This window comes from Ixodes scapularis, unplaced genomic scaffold (assembly GCF_016920785.2).
Source record: "Ixodes scapularis isolate PalLabHiFi unplaced genomic scaffold, ASM1692078v2 PGA_scaffold5__190_contigs__length_132052651, whole genome shotgun sequence".
NCBI classification, from domain to species: Eukaryota; Metazoa; Arthropoda; class Arachnida; order Ixodida; family Ixodidae; genus Ixodes; species Ixodes scapularis.
In genome coordinates this window covers 122,093,867-122,101,488 of record NW_024609880.1, presented here as the reverse complement: position 1 = coordinate 122,101,488, position 7,622 = coordinate 122,093,867, and positions in this window count along the sequence as shown.

Genomic DNA, 7,622 nt, shown 5'->3' with positions numbered 1-7,622 from the left:
GCAATAAGTCATATGTACTCGCCAAGACACTAGTTGATTGATCTGATATCATGAGCCTCATGTGATTTGTTAACTATTGTTAACATTCTTAAAGTTATTCCAGGCATTTGGACCAATTAATAAATTGCGCATTTTCAACATTGAAAGACAAATGAAATTTGGTTGTATGTTTGATGTGTGACATTATTACGAAGTGCGATCGGAAAGCGAGTTAATCAAATAATGGATTTTGGTCGCAGCTCTTAGCACCCGTTTCCGAGTAAAGCGGTGTCGGCGTCGCCATTGGTCTAACCGCCCCGCTAAATTTAGCGAGAAATCGAATTGGTACGTATGTCACGTGATGTCAATTTTCCCGCTAAATCTGGCAGTGAAACTAATTTTGTTAATATTTCCCCGGTAAATTGAACGGGTAAACACGAACCTTTAGCTCACTGAAGATGCAAGACGCGCTACTTCGTCGTCCCGAATCCTTTTTGCCTTCGAACGGCTGTGAAGCCGTTGCGCCCGGAGTACAATACGCATCTTTTTCAAAAACCGTTCGCGCAGCATCGCATCCGTTCGTTTGCGAGCGTCGGCGATTCATCGTGTGTTGAAATTCCGTGGTATCTTTTATGGTAACTCTTCCGTAAAAAAATTTGAAATTTAAAAACGCGAACCCAACATTGTACACATGATTTTGAATTTATTGGTAAAAAATATATATAAACATATTTATTTATCTATTTATTTGTCGACATCGAGCACAAAAAGATTAGTCGCGTTTATTTTTTCATTTAAAATTTTAATGTGGGTTATACGTTACAGCGTAAAACATAGTATCTTCAAACTCGCATCGTTTTAGGTCACTTTCGAGATGGGCTGCTTCTTTGGAAGTTAAAAAGCTGGACTTCATAGAGCCGTATGTTCACTCGGTATTGACAGCAGGCAGACTTGGAAGTAATCCGTTAAAAGTAACGGAATTACTTGTAATTAATTACTTTTCTAGTAATTTTGTAATTAATCCGTTACTTTTCTGAAAATGTAATTTGTAATCTAATTTCATTACTTTTTCAGTAGCGCGTTACTGAAATTACTGAAATCTCTTCGCTCGCGAAGAGATCTAGTGCTCGTGAAGGAAAGGAATTCACGAAAACCGCGACAGCCCAGCTAGAGCCCGTTTCTAGACTTGTTCGTACGGGCAGTCAGGCTGAGAGGATTCGACTGTCTACATGAAGGCAACAAGCTTCGACTTGGAAAACGGACGGACTGGTTCAAGCGCACAAAAGAGCAGAAAACTAATGGCCCATAAAACCATCGAGTGGGAGTCGTGAAGAGTATGAACGTGGACACTGTGACCGTGATGCAGATGTCCGCTCGCCCCTCCCCCTCCCTCCTTTCCGCCCTACCCCCTGGGTGTTGTCCCCCAAAAACCAACAGCATTTGTTTTGTCACACAAGACCGTCTTTTGCTTGTCGATGTTCTGCCCACACACACACACCCCGCAGACAAACAAAAAATGTAACGAGATCTTCACCCTGTTCATCTTTGACAGCGCTGTGAAAGCTAAATACTGGCTGGACCAACCAGCTTTGTGGTTTCTGTCACTTGACTTCGAACTAGCGGATGCGTAAGGCACAAACATAAGGGAAGCGATGGCAGCAGCTCATTGGAACAGAAAAGAATGTAGCATCAACACTACTGTTAGTTCAAACAGTAACTTTAGACAGCAGGCGATAAGGTGGCCGGGGAGCACAGCCAAAATGGATTAGGACTTCGAAGCTGAACCCATATTCCTAGAAACAAGAATGTTGGGGTTGTTGTCAGCGGATTGTGCCTACGGGAACTTACTCCGACATTTTAGGGGAAGGGAGAACAGAACGAGCTTTCTGAGAATACACAGTGGCTGACTTGGACACAGTAGGGTGCCTCCACAGGAGTTAAGGCAGCGCAAGGCGGCTGTAAACGCGTGAGGTACATTGAAGCCTGCTGTTTACTGAAAATTGTGCTTTTTTAATATTTTCTAAACGGAAAAATCAGCTTGGCTGAAAGGTTGTGTATGAATATTTCGTGTGAAGTTTCAGTTTTGATTAGTTTGATGACCAAGAAAAAAGATCAAGTGGGTCAAGACCGGATAACAACCTTCAACAAGCGGTGCTCTGAAATCTGCCCGAACGCAAGTACCGCATGTACGTCTTACAGTCAGTTGGTTTTAGTGGCTAAACCAGCCCCTATTTAGGCAATATATAACAACCGTAGAAAAACCACATCTTCAGCAGAGTCGTGTTCTAAAGTTTGCCGTTGCCATATTTCGAATAGTGTCCGTGCCTCCGCCACCCATATGCATTCATCGCATGTTCATAGGATTCAGTTCTGTCCCGGGTGGACAGCGCTAGATTCGTTCATATCGAACACCTATTCCAGTCCTTTAGAGCTTTATAGATCCATCGTCATAAAATTATTATCCTAAAATAATCGGTACATATAGTACTGAATGTTTTATTTTTGATGGGGCCCGAAATTCCCCCACAAACACGCAGTAGATATTGCAGGTATATTGCGTGTTTCTTTAAAGTAACGCAAAAGTAATTGAGTAAAGTAACGAAGTAATTAATCAGTTACTTTTTATGGGGAGTGATTTGTAACGGTAATCTACTACTTTTAGACCAAGTAATTGTAATTGTAATTAATTAATTGTTTTGGAGTAACGGGCACAAGTCTGACAGCAGGGTAGACACTATGCGTGTTTTAGGCCAATCGTGTCTCCGGTTAGGTTCACGGGACTACAGTCTAGAGTTTAGTGATAATGCAGGACATCGCACCTGCCTGGAGCCCAAGGCCACATATAGCACTCACTGCACTGTCAACCTTGGGTACAGCTGACAAATGCGCTCGTTGTGGTCGCGTTGATGCCCCATAAGATAAGCCTTTTGTTCGCCAAACCCCGTTTTGGCCTCTCCTTCTCTCCTTTTCTCTTCCTGAGCTAAATGCGTTGTAAAAGGTGCGTGGTCACGTGGTTTGACGGATGACGCATTAGCCGTTGGCGATCTCGGAATGCGCAAGGTCACCTTGGAATGCGTTTAGCCGGACATAGTTTGGCGTGTGAATTCACCCTCTGTGGCTGCTGCGGATGTCTGCTTCTGCATGTGATTTCTTCAAAGAAGCCCAAGAATTTTTTGCGATGCGTTTAGTGTTACGTTCTACAAACGACAGCTTGTGCTACATCGTGTTGGATCTTCACGGGCACCTTCTCGTTTTTGTGTTTGAGTAATGGTTTTGCCGTGGCCATCTCGACATCTCCCTCGGGTTACACCTTTCAAGTCCCGTCTCGTCAACGTAAGCGCGCTGCAACCTACTTCGCGACAATTGATCGTTTTCCTAAAGGTATTCTTCCAGATTACCTCTAGAATTCGGCCGTGTCTATCTCCTGGCAGCCGGGAGAATAATTGTGCAGAATGTTTCGGCATTGGTGCGATTGCGCTACAAGCAGAAAGTTGCCGCCGACAAAGTTTTGACGTGTCGCCAAAAAACAACAACCACGCGTTCTGAAATTTGACGAGCAGCTTTACGAGTCGCTTGTAGAAAGATTGTTACGATTTTGCGAAATACTGGTAAACAACGCTAGGTTACCGTCATAATCTAAACCCTGCGATGAGGATAAATCAAATAACCGACAAGTCTCCTTGACTCGGGCTTTACATTATGATGTTTCCTAACCGGCTTGCCTACATAATTTCGCTCCCTGCAAGGTTTATCGTCTCGCAGACGGCACAAACCGATCCTCTGACGGCGGCGTCTCGGCGAGCTTGCACACGGGGTCGCCGCCGACCGACCGCCGTCTGGCCGGGCCCGTGCCGCGACAATCGCCCGTACTCTGCCGGGAGCCCCGAAGGTGCGCTCGAGGCGGGAAAAAAGCGTTATGTATCGATAGGCACAGGGCATCTACACCACGAATGGGCGAAAGCCGATGCAGAGGCGTGCGCGAACGTAACCAACGCTAGAAAAGTGCACTTGCTCGCCGCTATGAGATGCGTGCCGCAAACTCGGTCATCCGCGGACGTATCCCTCTCCTCCCGCTCGTCCTTTCTCTAACTTGACAGACACTATGTCACTCTGTCTCGCAGTTCATGCCGACGAAACGATCGTCGGGATACCGGGTAATCGCTACAGCCGAGCGCGGCACAGTTTACCATTGCTCTCGCTGTGGAGGGTCGAAGAGTCAACCACCAGCATGGTGGATACCAGGTGTTTTTTTTTTTTTTTTTTTTTATTATTGCAGATTTGTTTTAAAAGAAGCCGTGCAAGCTACACTTATGCGGTTTGTGCGAGTGAGTTATACGCCCAGCAGGACATTCTGTAGTATGCTAATCTTTGTGAAAAGACGGCTATATAATTAAAATTCATTATTAACTTTCAATTAGTGAAAAAAGGCATATGGTTTCAAATAAAAGCTTGCTGAGCGTCGTCCAAAACCCTTGAAACAGTAAGTTTTAAAATGACTTTGAGCGCGTGTAAAGCGCAGTATTGAGCTGAAGTTACCAATCGTGGACCAGGTACAAGGCTGGGGCTAGATAAGACATAGAAAAATTGCGCGGGCACCTTACCGAAACCACTAGCCTCGTACCTGCTCCACAAGTGGTAACTTTAGTGCGCGTCTCACGCGCGGGAACGACTTTCTGATAATGTCTGATTTAGGGATTTTCGACGACGCCCTGCAAGCTTCTTATTGGAACCGTACTCATTGAAAAGTTAAATAGCGCATTTTAATTAATTAGCCGAGTAAAAGCAAAAATTAGCCCCCCACGTAATCTCCCCCTGGGCGTACAACTCACTCGCAGAAACCGCATAAGTGTACCTTTCATTACTTTCTTTAAGAACAAATCTGCAAGAAACAAAAAAAAAACAACCTCATATGGGAGGCAGATATACCCCTATTTGGCACACCCAGATATGAATATATAAAACAATGGGCAGATCTGTCTAAATAAGGCTTATATAAACTGATGTGCTCGATAAGGCCGACGTACAGTTCGCGCTTTCCACTTTTCTCCCGATTCCTCCTCTCCCCTTTCTACCCTGCCCACCACTGCCTGTTTCCTCCTCCCCCATGGTGAGGAGGATCTTCTGCCTTGCAGAATCTCCAGTCTGGTAGTCGGATATGGCCAGATGTGCATGCCCAATTTTTATATATCCATATTTTTTGTTTTATATATATAAGTCCAGATCTGCCATTTTCGTAAGGGTTGCTTCGCCGAAAAACTGTATATATATATATATATATATATATATATATATATATATGTATTAATCTAATTTTAAACACGAGCAGGTATCAAAACCGTAACTTCGACTCCGTCCGGCAACATTGGCCTCGGGTAGCCAAGGACATGGCTATCACGGGGGTGCATATTTTCGGCACCGATTTGAAGTCCAGGTGGCGCGGCCAGTGACGTCACGGACGTCTAGATTCTATTTGGTCATCTTTGATGTAAACACGTTTCATTTTGGACGCCTCCGACTGCATTTTGAAACGTCGGTCGGTCGGCGGTGTAATCGCTGGTGTGTGTCGACGTGCCGCCTGTGCTCGTCGCGTATCCAGAACCAGTGTTTTCCAATTTCGTTCGCCCGGTTCCGTCAGTCACTCCTGTTGTAAAAGAAGATTCGTAGTGACTACAGTACCGTCCGACGGCACTTTTGCAGGCCGTTCAAGAACACTGCAGTTCCAGTGCCGTCCGACGGCATTTCTCCGACGGTTCTCCGCGTTAAGTGCCGTCCGAAAGTCTCGTATAAAAGGAATTGTCAAAACGTTATTTCCGAAGCTGTTGCGTGGCTCTCCGGTTAAAATGTCTGCCTCGTTCGCAAGCGGTCCTTGGCTCGATCTGCAGTGGAGGCTTACTTTTTTTTTTCTACATTTTGTTTTGTTGGGGCATTTGGCAATATTTACGACATTTCTTTTTGACGACTAACACTGAAAAAAAGAAAGAATGCTGTCGACGACAGTGCTAAAAGCGCGAGATAGTTGCTTTGGATCACGCGGCTCGAGCGCTCCTGCAGCGGGTGCAGTCATGCCAGCAGTCAAGATACTCGCTCGTCGCTTGCACGGCCTTCGCAACTATTCTATGCTAGGGTGCCTTCATGTGCGCTTTGCTTAGGGTGGAGACATTTGGCCATTTTGTTCCCACTTTTACATTTATTTTTTGTTCAGAAGCGCGTGAAAGAGCGTGTCCCTGCACGCGTCTGTGGCGCTGTCCGTGCTATGGCGCCATTTTGTTTTCGTCGATTTCTTTGTATTTTCCCTGTGAGCGCGTACTGTCGGCATCGGGTACTATACTTCGTTTCACCTTATGTTGTACCGCAGCGAAGGCTAGAAGCGCGAGGTCATAGCTTTAGCAGCTGCTCTTAGTCACGAGAGCTTCTGCCGCCAAGATGTGCGCCAGAGCAAGGAGCTCGCGCTTGTAGCCTTTCCTGCTGTACATCATAAGGTGAAACAGAGTATACAAAGCGTGGCATCACTCTAAACAGAAGGTCATTGAGGCACCCTACTCTATGCAAGGGTGATATTCCGTCGTATTGCACACAAGTACAGCTCCAAAAAAATGCGTACAAAATTACTGCGGCTGGGCTTTGTGGACTCCGGTGCACGTAATGTTCATTCGCAACAGCAGTGACGGACGGCACTGGGCGAAGCTTGAAAATGGAAACCGCTTATTTTGATGTTCCTGAGAACGCGACGAGTACAGGCGGCAACGTTGACAACACGCACCAGCGCGGACACCGCCGAGCACCCGCCCACACACACGCCGAGCGACCGACATTTCAAAATGCAGTCAGCGGCATCCAAAGAAAACGTGTTGTTAACGTTGAAATAACTAAGACGTGAAAACAAAATCTGTTATTTTGACGTCCGTGACGTCAATGGCCACGCCCCTAGGATATCAAATCGGTGCCGAAGATAAACAGCCGCGTTTCACCCCCCGCTAAGCCCTCCGCAACGAAGAAGCCGCTACTGCGCCTGCGCACCGATGTCCTTGACTGTAGAGTTCCGGGTATCGTAGCGGGTTGCGGAGAGAGCTGCGGGACGGCGAGAACCATCTGCGAAAACCCCCTGATGACGCCGGCTCTCGGCGCCGGATGCTGCTTCGTTGGCGGCAGTTGGCGTCGCGACCGCTGGCGCCATCTCTCGTCTCCGGTGCCAAACGGCGCCCTTTTTTCTGAGGTAAGGTCGCTCTTTGCAAATTTTATAGAAGAAACGCACCATCTGTGGGCAACGCTGCACGACACCCCAGTGTGATCGGTTCAGAAACCGAGTTTTCCTGTCGATTTAAAGAGCCTGGCCACTATTTGAAGCATCCTGTACTGTTGTTCCGCCTTCGTGGCCTATCGAATCACTCGTGATAAATACTTTCGAAGTGGCCTTACGCGTGGCCAGGATTAATGTTCGTGGTCTGGCAGCCAGGAGTCGGCAGTGTTATATTCTGAAAACGAGCTGGACATTATTTCTGTTCATGAAAGAAAAATTGAAAGCAGCAGACTAACGGTATGGTGCGGCCTTGTCAGAACTATTTTAACGTTTGTGTGTCGCCCGCTGTGTGGTTGTTCAGCGGATGGTGTCCGTTTATTCGCCGGCAGTGCATTCTTGCTCCTCC